Genomic DNA, 14,641 nt, shown 5'->3' on the forward strand with positions numbered 1-14,641 from the left:
CCTATCTACCGCGATAAACGAGGGTTCACTGTAATGCAATTAGTGAGTGAACACTTCAAAAGAAAGAGAATACCCAATAAAATTCTCATGCAAGATTCCTCCCCCCCCCTGCAGTAACCCCCTCCTCCTCTCTCATCTCCCTCACACCAGCCATGACTCTCCTCAAGGTAAAAGTGTTAGTTAATTTGTCAATACATGTATACGTTTATCTATTATTGTGAATTATTACTGTATTCGCATTAATTTCGGATGTTAGGAATTTTGTAATTTGTTCATTAAATTTCATTACAAACCTTTCAATATGAGTGTGTGTGTGCGTGTGTGTATTCATGGATTTCAAGAATCGAGTGAATTTCCTTTATTTCTTATGGGAAAATTTTTTTAAGAATACTGTGGGAGCATTTTAGGTTACGAGCTCACTCCTGGAACGATTAAACTCGTAAACTATGGTACTACTGTATATTTGTTCACACTTGAGTACTGTACAAACTTTTGTCCTTTTAATAGAAGAATGATTCAGTGCAGCTGGAGAACTAGGCAGTTAAAACTTATAAACTTGTTTCAGCTGTAGCTGGTAGTTACAGTGTGGTGACACGGTAAACTGAACAGCCACTTTGATTCCTGCCGCCGACTAACACTAACATGCTATCGCGTTCTCTTGGAACTTGGTTTTACGAATATCCTTTTTTTCTCTTTTCAGCGTGTGCACGTGTGTGTGCGCGCGTATGCAGACATGCAGACCTGCCCAGGAGTATTGGAAATATGCCTTATGCTCTTTGTGCATGGGGTCATGCCTGCCAGTTGGATTCCCCTTGTAAGAATGTAGGGAGTGATAACCCTCACAGTGGCAGACATATGGCAAGAGACGGAAGAAAAAAGCTAAGCATGACTCCTCTCACTCGTGCTAATGCTCGAGGTCAAAGAGGTCTACAAAACTCCTTTTTTCAACCTCTGATGCTCTGTCTTCTGACCGTTCCTCTTTGGTCTCTTTGGGAGACATGAAGGGAAGTGATGACAAATTAACCCTTGTACATGTCTCAAGGCCAGATGACTCTTGTTTCCCCTACTGTACTTTCAGATTTTATTCTGGTTGATGTTGCTGTGCTACACCTTTGGACTTCCCAGGGGTTACACGATAGTCAGACTATAGAGAAATTGACCTTGAAGTTTAACCATTCGAAGAGGAATACTGTACTATAAATGCTTCTTCAGCACCTGATGCTATTGTCCTTAACAATGAGCCTGAACCCAAGCTGCCTGCTGATGTTCAGCCTTTGAGACAATTACTTGATTGATCAACCTTCTGAGTTTTCCAAAGAAGACGGGATCAGAAGGAACAGGTTCACCTTCTCAGAAAAAAGCTAACGTATGATGAGATTAATCATTTTTGCAAATCTTCAGAGTTGCGTGAATCATCCCCAGCTAACGTGTGTGCTCGGGGGGCAACAAGCCTCCTAGCAGACAAAGGATTTGGACTCTGATTCTTCTGCTGCTGATAAAAGGAGCTGCATCATGCGGTGGTTCCTTTCCAACTAGATCGGACAACCCTGTATCTCCAGACTATGTCCGTGCTTAAAAAGGCTCCTTATACGTGCACCTCTATGGCATGCACAACAACAGTTCGCTCTCACTTTATCATTATTACTTGCTAAACTACAACACTAGTTGGAAAAGCAGGATGCTATAAGTTCAAGGGCTCCAACAGGGAAAGTAGCCCAGTGAGGAAAGGATATAAGGAAATAAACTACAACATACAATGAACAATTAAAATAATATACTGTATTTTAAGAACAGTAAAAACATTCAAATAAATCTTTCATATATAAATTAAAACCTTCAAAATAACAATATGAAGAAAAATAGATAGAATAGTGTGCCTGAGTGTATGCTCAAGAAAGAGAAGTGTACCCTAAGACAGTGGAATACCATGGTACAGAGGATCTGGAACTACCCAAGACTAGAGAACAATGGTTTGATTTGGAAGTGTCCTTCTCCTAGAAGAGCTGTTTACCATAGCTAAAAGTGTCTCTTCTACACTTAACAAGAGGCAAGTAGTCACTGAACAACCACAGTGCAGTAGTTAACCCCTTGAGCGAAAATAATTGTTTGGCACTCTTGCAGATATTCTCGCGATCCAAAGGATCCACGAGCGCCTCCTTTAGGGCCTGTCCACACTACCGGGCAGTCCCCGACGGGCAAACAGTGATACCAGACCACAATAGTTAGTAAGATTGAGGGTTGATTACGTCAGAAGCGGGAAAACCACAGACAGGGATCTGGCATCATAAAGTGTTGCCAGATCCCTGCCTTTAGTTTTCCCGCTTCTGACGTCATCAACCCTCATTTTCACTAACTATTGTGGCCTGGTATCACTATTTGCCCGTCGGGGACTGCCCAGTAGTGTGGACAGGGCCTTAGAGCGGTCTCCCCATGGGAAAAAACTTCTTTACGTCTCCTGAACACGAGATCACAATTATGCACAGGGTTTTGATGATCCCAAAGCTCATGATAGGTGCACTCTTTTCAACCGCTCGTCTAAGCATGCAGCGTGCCATTGAGTTTTCGATACGCGTGTTCCAACTTCTCGGGTGGGTTTTCATTCTGAAGATTCTGCTCTCAATAATGTGGCTGATAATATCTGACCTGATTACAGTCTTCTATTTCCTAAAGTAAAAGCAATATAATTCAAACTTACAATTAATTGTTTTTAACAGCCATAAAATAACTCTCCATCTCCATTATTTTGTTATCTTTATCTTAAAACTGAAGAAACCCCTTGGAAAACTAGACCTATGTAGTTGACTATAGACTTGGCTATGACGTAATACTTTATCGCAAGTGTCTAGATTATGACCCTGAGTAAAATTTGCTTTATACGCAAAACAACAAAAGTTTAAAGTAATAACTTTGAATTCATAACCCAAAACCGTAAGTTTTTATCATTAGACTATGCTCTGCTTGAATTTTATTTTTTCACTCCATCACGACATCCTATTTCATAGTTTCAATGTACAGTATCCAGACAAACAGTTCCACAACTTTATAGTCTCATGGGAGTCCCAGTGAGCCAAGTGATTTAGGCTACAATAATGTACTTAGTTTTTGCTCTTAAAATATATCCGCATGATTTTTTTTTTTACGATCTAATATGTTTCAATGATATGATTCTACATAAAAAGTACCCAACTTTTCCTCATACATAAACATTTACAAAACTAAATACTACAAATTTGTATTTATCCTAGCTATAAAAACCTGAGTCATTTATATGGGTTTCCTCCTAGGTCGTTTTGCTGTGAACAAATAGAAAAAAAAGTGCATAACTGACAACCATGTATGGTTCCAAGATCTTATACTGAGGCCTACATTTAAAGGCTCATAAGGTGCCATCTTAAGAGTCTGCAGGATGCTTTTCACATTTCAAGATGGGGGTGTAAGTTCCTGAGGTAGGAAGGTCTGTTCAAAGCTCCTTATAAAAGCTGATAGCCCTGAAGAGGAAGAGAAATCGATTGCCTTCAGCTTGAAGACTTGTGCTCAAGGCTTAGCGATAGCCTTTCACTGCTGTTACTGAGAGACTCTCCTCTTTCCGCAGACACGACAGGACGTCTGCAATCTGGGGAATACTGTATCTTCCACAAGAAGATCCAAAGGGTCTAGATACCACTCTGCTTGAGGCCACCTTAGGGCGACTAGCATTTCCTTACGTCTGCTGTATGGCGTATGTGTTAATACCTGATGCATCAGGCAGGTTAGGGAAAGACATAAAAGTACATCCTGTCCCACGGGTGTTGAAATGTATCTTCCATTGCCGTCACTTGGTTCGGGACCGGAGAGCAATACACCGAGAATTTGTTGTTCGGATGAGTGGCGAACATGTCCATGATCGGGGAACCCCCAAAAGTCAAAAGACTCTTTGCCTTCTTGAGGAAAACAAGGACCTTTCTGAATCAACTGTCATCCCCAGTCAGCTCAGGTTGTATGCTATGACATTCCTCCTCCCTGGAATAAAGCAGTCAGAGAGAGAGTGTTTATTTGAGACCAATGTTGTATACCCACCACTAGCTGACATAGCTGGTGGGATACTGAGCCTCCTTGTTTGTTGATATAGGTTACTACCGTGGAGTTGTCGCTCATCAAGCCCTGAGTGACCTTTGAGGGTCTCTGAAAAGTGGAGTAACCCTAGTTAATTGATGTGGAAGGTCTTGACTTCTTGTGACCATATCCCTAAAATCTGCTCTCTCTGAAGGTGGGCTCCCCAGCCTTGGTGAAAAGCATCTGAAAAGAGGAAGTTGTAGCAGTGTTCCGGCTAACAAGTTCTCTGTTCTCGACCATCACAAGAAATCCGTTCCCACTTCTTGGGGCACCTTCACTACAGATGCAGGAGGGTCTAGGAGCACTGGTTCTTTAGAGACAACGGCAATGAGTGAAGATGTACCCTTCCAAAGGGAACCAGGTTCTCTATGGAGGTTAGATGTCCAAGAAGTCTCTACCAAGAATGAGCTGGGAGATACTCCCTTTCAAGAAAGGGTTCTGCTACTTGTTTAAACTTCTGCACATGTATAAAGATGGAAATGTCTGGCTCGGACCAAGTCTATGTCCATACTGAGGTACCTGAGGCACTGCTAGGGATGATACTGGACTTCTTAAGGTTCAATAGGATTCCAAACTTCTGTCAAAAATCAAGTACAGTATATCTCTGTGATGCAGTAGCCAAAATCTCAGATCCAGCAAGAGATGCAAGTTACCCAAGTACCTCAGTAGCCTGATACCCAAGGTATAAGACCAGGGCAAAAACTCTGGTAAAGACCTGGGGTGCTGTAGGCAGGCCAAAGCCCAATACCTTGAAGTAGTTTATCTTGTCTCAGAAAGGAAGGGAATCCGATATACTTCCTGAATCTGGGATGGATCAGGATTTGAAAGTGTCTTTCAGGTCAACAGTATGGTCAAGAAGAAGCCATTTTTTCTCATGGCATGAAGAACGGTGCCTGGGGCCTCCATCTTGAACTTCGTTTGGAATAAACTGTTTCAGGTGGGAGAGGTCTATAACAAGTTTCCAGCCTTCCAAGATCTTCTCTACCAAGAGGTTGCTGAAGAAGTCTGGGGAACAGTCCGAGTCTTCCTCTATAGCCCCTCTGGACAGCATCTGAGACACTTCAACCTCTATGAGAAGATTTCTTCGAGATCCTCTCGAATAATATGGTGAGACTGTCAGAGTCCGAGCTAATGGGGTAGGACTGTCCTTGAAGGAAAAGTAATACCCTGAATGGGGAACTTCTACCACCCAACGGTCGGCTCCGATGAACTGCCACCTGTCCTAATGGCTCTGCAGGCATCCCCAGCCAGTGGTGAGTCCAGAGATCTGCTCTACCTAGCGGGATTAAGGGCGATCTCCAGCCTTTCATCAGAAGTGACCCCTCTGGTGAAGGTTAGGGTTATGAACTTGCTTTTTCTGTGGTTGACTGTCTGTAAGCAGCAAGAGCCGACGCTGCTGACCCTGCTTAAATAGAAAATTTCCGAGGCTGACAAGGGGTGGGCATCCTAAGAACTGCTGCCCTCCTCATGAACAAGGATTGGTGGGCTTTTCCCGTATTCTCAATCGCCATAGCAACCTCTGTGGGAATTGTGCAGGTCCAATGCATCTCTACGGGATAATGGCTTGGAGCACCTGTTCAAGACAGCGTCTCTAAGGATACAGCCTGAAGGGGCAGGAATTCCAAGGCCTTAACCCAATCCCTTGACAGTTCCTCGAACTATTTGACTACGTAGGGATTCTTCATACTTTTTGTGATAGCAAAGCGTGACACTGCTGACATGACAGCTAACTCCATATTTAGCAAATCAGATGCTAAAAAGGTAGAGCGGTTCGCTAGCATATCACAACGCACGTTTGGAATAAGGGCAACAATATCAGGATAGGCAGGTAGATGGCTAGGGTGTCCCTCCGAATCAACGTAAAACTTTGTCTGACAAGAGCTAAAGGATTTAATTTGGAAGTAGCTGATACCCGACTATTAAATAGGAAGAGTTACGTGGTGAGGTTCCGCGTTCGGAAAGATATTGGGGGGTTTCAACTTTCCTTGAGCATCTTTGCATTCGAGCCACAGACGAGGATGCTGAAAGAGAATGAGCAGAGCCATGTTCGCTCCTGTAATAAGCATATTTATCCCCATAGGGACTAGGTTAGATAGCAGGGGACTGTTTGAACTCAGCATACTTGATGAAAAAGATTTATCAGGAGAGGTTTACCAGGAATGTCTGTTTCTGGGAGCAGAATAATACAGTGGGAAAGCAGGTTTCTGTTTCCCATTTGAGGATTGAGCACTCTGTGATGAGGGTGGTTTCACCCAACAGAAAGGGGTAAGGTTCTGTTGCCTTTTTCCTTTCATATCTTTGAAAAGAGATATCTGAGATGGCTGCCCTCTCAGAAGCTTGAAATATCATAGCTACTCTCTCAGCAGCTTAAGTAATAATAGTGAAGTTATGAATAATACTTGTCTGTGCAAAACAAGGTAAAATATTAGGTTTATTATTGTTAATATTTTATTTAAAAGATGGGATACGTTCTGTATGACGTGGAAGTAATTTGGGTATCAGCCGAAACTGAAAGTACGCGCTCATACAGCATTTCCGCATGTCCACGTCCCTGGGTCATAGAAAAATTGGGTTATGTGTCCCTACAAGAGTGAGATAAGATGGCGGCATGTTTAGGTTGCACATTCGCTTGTGGGGAGGGCAGCACATTCTGCGACATCAGCACGTGGGTACACTAATACGTGTAGTTAAAGCATATGGAGCTGAAACGTTTGTCGACACGATTATAACTTTCACCTACCGAAACGAATGTTGGGAAGGGGATGCTGTGTTCTTACTCTGACGAATTGGCCAAACCTGTCAAGAAAAATTTGTTGTGGACACAACTGTTGATGTCCTAACAATATTTGAAAAAGATTTTGGTCAATTCTTGTGCAAACCCAAAGAATCTTTCTGTGGAGAAAGGTGATTCAGCAGACCCCTTACTATACGAGGCAAGCCTGGCTCATACACATGGGTCGGCTAAAATTAAGTACAGTAACATCCAAGAGGGCTGCCTCCAGACGGGAGGATATAGAATTCTCTTTCAGCACCTGAAAGAGTTCTCGGGTGGGTGAGAAGTGAAATCTGCAGCACTTTTACTGAATCCTCCAAAAGTGAGAAGTTACCCTGACTCTGAAAATCTGATAAAAAGTGAGATGATCACCACTGAGCATGTTCGTTGGCGGTGGTGATGGAGATCTGTGTAGATTGGTATAATCTGGAACTAAAGATAGTGCAATTGAATCAAATCCGGACTGTGCTGGGACCAAAGACAAAGGATCATTAGCAGGTAGTGGACTCATGTTCACTATACCCCAAGGGTGACTAATCATCAAAAAAAAGTTTTACTAATCTGAAAATTATTGATATCATGGCAGTCATCCTCAGTCACAGTAGGCTTTGGTAAAAAAAAAAGATCAGGGCGAGAGAAGAACCTTGCTCTCGAACGAAGACGACGTGGAGGGGGACCTATCCCTCTTTTTGTGACATACACAATACCTCTCCTACTGGGAGGGTGGCCACTCCCTGCATAATTCAGGAGGTGAATCAAACAAACACCACTTACCAAGGCAGTTCAGGCATAAGGGGTGCGGATCAACCTCGACCCAGCTCATGAAGGTTCCACATGGACGGCCATCAAGGCTTTGTAAAGTCCGTACAGTATACTACCTGGAAAAGTACCAATCTCACAAATCACACTGAAAGAGAAGGCACTGAAAAGATAAATAAATCCAGCATGGAGTCGTGGCCTTAGCGCGAGAGAGGATCCATCCTGGACAGCGACCGAAAGTAAATAACAGCCCATCAAAGGTATGAGTGTGCTACCTACCCATGGAATTGTCTGGTAACCCTACATGGTTACCAGTTATGCAATTTCTTCTTTCTGGGTGTAATAAAACTACCTAAGAGTACTGTAAACCCATATAAATGACTCAAAAGTTTGTATCAGCGTAGGAACAAATAAGATTTAACACTTATGGCAACTTAAGAACAAAGTTTATCCAGTAAAAAATTTAAAAAGTTGTACCAATTTTGCAGCAGACTGTAGAACCCAAGACCATATAGGCTATGGTGGACTACCTTCAAATCTGCACCCTTTGGTGTAGATGCAACAGTTTCTCCAAAGTAAGCACAGTACTGAGAAACTCAATTATCCTCATTCCTGTTTTCGTGGTCTAAACTAACTAGTTTAGCTTTTCAGTCCTCAAGTTTAAAACACTCTTGATGGACCTTGACGTTCATAAAGGTGTAGAACCAAATTATATTTTCCCTTGCTGCTGCCTCCGATGCCTTAGATGACCGCGGAGGCAGCAGCAGTAGGGGATTCAGCATTATGAAGCTTCATTTGTGGTGGATAATGTGGGAGGGTGGGCTGTGGCACCCTAGCAGTACCAGCTGAACTCGGTTGAGTCCCTGGTTAGGCTGGAGGAACGTAGAGAGTAGAGGTCCCCTTTTTTGTTTTGTTTCATTTGTTGATGTCGGCTACCCCCCAAAATTGGGGGAAGTGCCTTGGTATATGTATATATGTATGTATTTAAAAAAATGCCTTTGATTTCTTAGCTCTTAAGTTTTCTGTTATATTTTTCAAATTACTGTAGTAAGAAGAGATTCTTTTTGCACTTGTTAGATAATTGATAATGTTACTCCATTAGGTAAATGTGTTCATGGTAGTTCTAGCCCTGATAAAGCTTTTAATTGGGAAAAATGTCTAAATAGGCATAAGAAAGGTAATGATCTATGCCCTAGCTTGCAGTTTGGCTTTCAATAGGCCTCAGAGCATGTGACACTCTCCTTACAATTTTCAATGTTGTACAAAAATCTTGATTTTGGTCAGGAAGTTTGTATGATTGGCCTCGATTTTAGTGCTGCCTTTGACTGTGATAATCATGAGGTCCTTGCTTTCAAAGAAAAACAGCTGTGAGTAAAGCCCTTTCCACACGAGGGGCAAATGCATGGCAGTCACACAGTTACCAGTTTTGTGGTATGGATGGCAATCATCAGCGTAGATGACGTCATAGACAAGAAAACTCCCGGCAAACCAACGAAGTGCCAGTGCACGTTGTTGAGGTACTGGATGGGAGCCTGACAAGAGAGTTGTTACCTGACAAGTCTGAAGGTACTCTGCCCTCTGCTTAACGTCTGACATAAGTCATATGTTCGTCTGCCTATGCCAATACATGCCTTGGATTTTTTTATCTGCTTATTGTTTCAAAGCAAGAGGATTACTGCCAAATCAGAGTGCCTATCCTGAATCTGCCGTTATGTGGAAGAGGTTTCAGTGGTTCTTTTCTTAGCATCATTATTGAATTTTCAAGTAATAAATTGCTGGGAGGTTGTTGATGGGCAACATTCTGACGATTGGAATGTAATATTTAGTGTTCCTAAGGGTATTGCTCTTGGTCCACTACTTTTCATACAATATATACATATGTGATTTGGTAAGAAATCAGGGCCACTTTTACCAACAAGTGAGCAAGTCCTGAACGCGGACATGGTCCTCGTAGAGGACATACCTCCGCCAAGGTGACCTAGAGCGCCATATGTCCTAGAATCATGAATTGATGTGACTTCGACTTTCAAGTAACGTTTGACCTTCAAGTGATCTTTGTTCATTTGCCACTGATACTTAATATGACATTGATATAATGCACCAATATGACCTTGACCTTTGACCTTTATAAATTTGAACATCACCCATGGGTTGCGCCTGGACTAGGACTTCCCTGTTGGCTTATGCAAAAGTCAGTGCTTTATTTCTGTCTCTTGATATGGCCACTTATGTCATAGTGACACCAGTGACCCCTGTGACCTTGACCTTGGGGTGACCTTGACCAAAATTTAATCAGTTCTTCCATACACATTGGGGAACTACTTGGCCAAGTTTGAAGTGATTCCGTGTAGAAATGTGGCCTCTACGTTGTCCACAGACAGACAGACAAACAGAGAAACAAACAAACAAACAAACAAACAAACAAACCGAACCGAAAACATAACCTCCGCCGCTTGGCGGAGGTAATAAGAAGTGTTTGTGCCCAGATTTGTGTCGGTAACCCAGACATGGAAGGTAAAAATGAAAGCAGCTTTGAAACCTGCAGAAACATAACGCTTCAAACTACCACCCTTAAAAGTTCAGGTCAATGAAGTCTCAATCAGCAGCAGAGGAGAATACCGTAATAAGAACAAAATGTGGCATAAGAAAAGACAGTACTGGACTTTCCTCACGAGCTATAGCTGCATGTCTTGCTTTATCACAGTCGACTATGAACAGATGAACAAGCAGCTGGGCAAAAACTGTATTCCCTCCTCAAACAAGGTTTGAATGAAGTTGTTTTTGCTACCTATATATACCTGTATACACACATATATGAGAGAGATTAGTGCTTGAAATTCTATTTCTTAATCATACCTTGAAAATAACAATTTTTCTTCTAGAGTAAAGTATTAGTTTAATTTGAGAGCTCCCTGACAACAAAATAGCAACCCTCATCTCCGTAGCTGAACCACCACGAGAAAAAAATATTGTCATTCAACATTCTCTAAATTGTTAATTCACAGACTAATTCCAAACACTAATATTTGAAGGCAGCAGCGATAATAAGAGTAACGATATATAAATATAGATACAAACATGACAAAAATACAACAAATGCAGCCCTTTCTAGTCAACTTGCAGGGCGAAGGCCTTAGGCATGTCCTTAATCATGTTTGAGGTTTGGTAGTTTTCATAACTACCAAATGTTTGGGGTCATTCTCAAGGTCACGTGTTGGTTTTCAAGGTCCAAATGAGACTATTCAGATTTAGAGAAACTCTAGAAGTGAATTAGTTTTGCTGAGTCTTTCATTGCAGACTGGTGATAATGAGAGCCTTATGTCTGATTGCTCATAGTATGGGTGGCCCTTACTAGTGCAGTTCTGCTGATCACGGCAATACACAAAACCCTTTCACCACATTAAGGTATTACCACTCACAGAAAGGGTTATATTGTATACGGTATGAAGTATATATATGAGAGAATTTGCAAACAAAACTGGACACAGATACCAATTTGTCAAAAGATAAAATATTAATTACAAATCAGTTTTAAAAGTTTACAATATTTGGCAATATCATAAACTACAAGCTTAGGTATGGCATCAATAATGTCCCTCTTAGACTACGCATAATCCAATGGTATTCAGTTGAAACGGCATCAGTTACCCTTTCTTCGCGAGTTGAGAGGCAACTGAAACGGCATCAGTTACCCTTTCTTCGCGAGTTGAGAGGCAACTGAAACGGCATCAGTTACCCTTTCTTCGCGAGTTGAGAGGCAACTGAAACGGCATCAGTTACCCTTTCTTCGCGAGTTGAGAGGCAACTGAAACGGCATCAGTTACCCTTTCTTCGCGAGTTGAGAGGCAACTGAAACGGCATCAGTTACCCTTTCTTCGCGAGTTGAGAGGCAACTGAAACGGCATCAGTTACCCTTTCTTCGCGAGTTGAGAGGCAACTGAAACGGCATCAGTTACCCTTTCTTCGCGAGTTGAGAGGCAACTGAAACGGCATCAGTTACCCTTTCTTCGCGAGTTGAGAGACAGCTGAAACGGCATCAGTTACCCTTTCTTCGCGAGTTGAGAGACAACTGAAACGGCATCAGTTACCCTTTCTTCGCGAGTTGAGAGACAACTGAAACGGCATCAGTTACCCTTTCTTCGCGAGTTGAGAGACAACTGAAACGGCATCAGTTACCCTTTCTTCATGAGTTGAGAGGCAACCGCCCAAGTAGCAACATACCTTTCTCGTCAGGATTACCTTCACAAATCCTTCTTTCTCAGAAAGGTAGCCCCGTTGGATTTTTTCAAGGCCGTACCTTTTAAAAATGTACAGTACTGTACACACTAGCTTTGCTTAAACTTCTAAGACAAATAAAGCCATGTATATATACTTTTCTAATAACTTAATAAACATAATAAAAACAAAAGCCCCTTTTAAAAATATTTCATCAAGCTTTTCTAAATTAGATGTGAACCAGCCAAAATCAAAACTAGAAATCACATGAAAAATATAAAAACAAATTTTCAAAAGGCTGAAGGCTAGTTTCTGTCACTTGTGCGTAAGTTACAATGACATACAACGCAAAACCCATATTTGCAGGAGTTTGGTCACAGCCAAAATCTCTTCATCAATTTTGAGGAGGAAGATCAGTAACTGGTTCAAATTTATTCACTGTTAACACATTAGGCCACTGTGAAATACCCAATTGACACAATACTTCATTATAATTTCTTTATATCGTAAACTTGAACAAAGCGCAATGCATGAACCTCAGTCATATCTTCAAACACACAATACACATCGTTATATAAATCGTATACGTTGTTGTCGGCAAATCACAGGGTATCAAGCAGTAATTTCTTTAACTTATCCTATATTCATACAAAGTTCAATGCATAACCATACGTCATGCCTTAAAAAACAAGACATACATTGATATACAAATTGCATACACCGTTGTCAGGAAATCGCTAGATATCAAGCATCTAATATTATTATTATTATTACTAGCCAAGCTACAACCCTAGTTGGAAGAGCAAGATGCTATAAGCATGTGTATAGGGCTGGATATGGTCTGGGAGTTCAGGGACAAACCTATAACCACATTTACTAAGTTAGGTTAAGTTAGATTATATTGCTTTGTTAATGTATAGAATACCCATACACCCTGATCTACAGGTGATCCTTTACGCATACAGGGGAACCTACAACATACGCAAAAACTCAGGCAGGATCCACCACTAGGTTAGCCTTGCCTACAAAGCCGACTCATCGCTAGAACAAAATACTACACAAATTACCGAGTTAGGCTACCATAAACAAGTCTAAAAGGTCAAACGAGTTAATATTTCAGAAGTAAGGTACTTAGAATTTCCACTCTGTCAATATAATAAAGGTTATACCTAAAACGTGAAAACAGGCTGCAGGATAAATTATGACTGAGATTTAACTAAGTAAAATTATGAATCCTTAAATTAGCCTGGTTAATAATGTAACATTAAGGTTGGTAATAGAATTATCTAAAGGAACTAGGCTAAATAAGATTGAAATAACCATCCAAAAGCTAGAGATACAATCACGTACACGACACAATGGATCAGTAGCCAACCCTTGGAATTATGTTTGCAACAAATTATTTATTAGTATCGGCTTGTGTTATTGACAATAACATGCCAAATATCCTAAAATCACCTGTATTGAGCTAACCTAACAAGAGGCTTAATATCCCTGTAGATTTTAGGTATACAAATACTTAGGCATTCTACAGGCCCTCCCGGACTGGTGCAGGACGTTACCAGCCTACCTTAACATCTATTTTGACTGCCTAAACTGACAAATATGCTTCTATCACCTGTATTGAGCTAACCCAACAAAAGGCTTTCTATCCCTGTAGCTTCCACAGACCTACGGGCCCTCAAGGACTGGTGCAGGCCGCTACCAGCCTACCACAACATCTATTTTGACTGCCTAAACTGACAAATATGCTTCTATCACCTGTTCTGAGCTAACCCAACAAAAGGCTTTCTATCCCTGTAGCTTCCACAGACCTACGGGCCCTCAAGGACTGGTGCAGGCCGCTACCAGCCTACCACAACATCTATTTTGACTGCCTAAACTGACAAATATCGTACAATCACCTGAACTGAACCCAACAAGAGGCTTTAGGCTATATCCCTGTAGCTTCCACAGACCTACAATCCCTCCCGGACTGGTGCAGGCTGCTACCAGCCTACCTCAACATCTATTTTGCCTGCCTAAACTGACAAATATGCTTCTATCACCTGCATTGAGCTAACCCAACAAAAGGCTTTCTATCCCTGTAGCTTCCAGACCTACAGGCCCTCAAGGACTGGTGCAGGCTGCTACCAGCCTACCACAACATCTATTTTGACTGCCTAAACTGACAAATATGCTTCTATCACCTGTATTGAGCTAACCCAACAAAAGGCTTTCTATCCCTGTAGCTTCCACAGACCTACGGGCCCTCAAGGACTGGTGCAGGCCGCTACCAGCCTACCACAACATCTATTTTGACTGCCTAAACTGACAAATATGCTTCTATCACCTGTTCTGAGCTAACCCAACAAAAGGCTTTCTATCCCTGTAGCTTCCACAGACCTACGGGCCCTCAAGGACTGGTGCAGGCCGCTACCAGCCTACCACAACATCTATTTTGACTGCCTAAACTGACAAATATGCTTCTATCACCTGTTCTGAGCTAACCCAACAAAAGGCTTTCTATCCCTGTAGCTTTCAGACCTACAGGCCCTCAAGGACTGGTGCAGGCTGCTACCAGCCTACCACAACATCTATTTAGTGTGCCTAACCTGACAAATATCCTACAATCACCTGAACTGAACCCAACAAGAGGCTTTATATCCCTGTAGCTTCCACAGACCTACAATCCCTCCCGGACTGGTGCAGGCCGCTACCAGCCTACCACAACATCTATTTTGACTGTTGCCACCAGAATCCTGCACGGATATAAATGCGACACACGAAGAAACAGCGGATTTTCAAATATTATCAGCGAGT

The 14,641-nt window shown here is 42.0% G+C and overlaps 1 protein-coding gene across 6 annotated transcripts in view; it reads right to left on the reverse strand.

Annotated features, from left to right (window-relative positions):
- The window catches only part of LOC137624586 (trithorax group protein osa-like), a 94,396-nt gene that overhangs the window by 78,987 nt on the left and 768 nt on the right, over positions 1 to 14,641 (reverse strand). The window lies entirely within an intron of this gene.

Source organism: Palaemon carinicauda, chromosome 31 (genome assembly GCF_036898095.1).
Source record: "Palaemon carinicauda isolate YSFRI2023 chromosome 31, ASM3689809v2, whole genome shotgun sequence".
Lineage (NCBI taxonomy): Eukaryota > Metazoa > Arthropoda > Malacostraca > Decapoda > Palaemonidae > Palaemon > Palaemon carinicauda.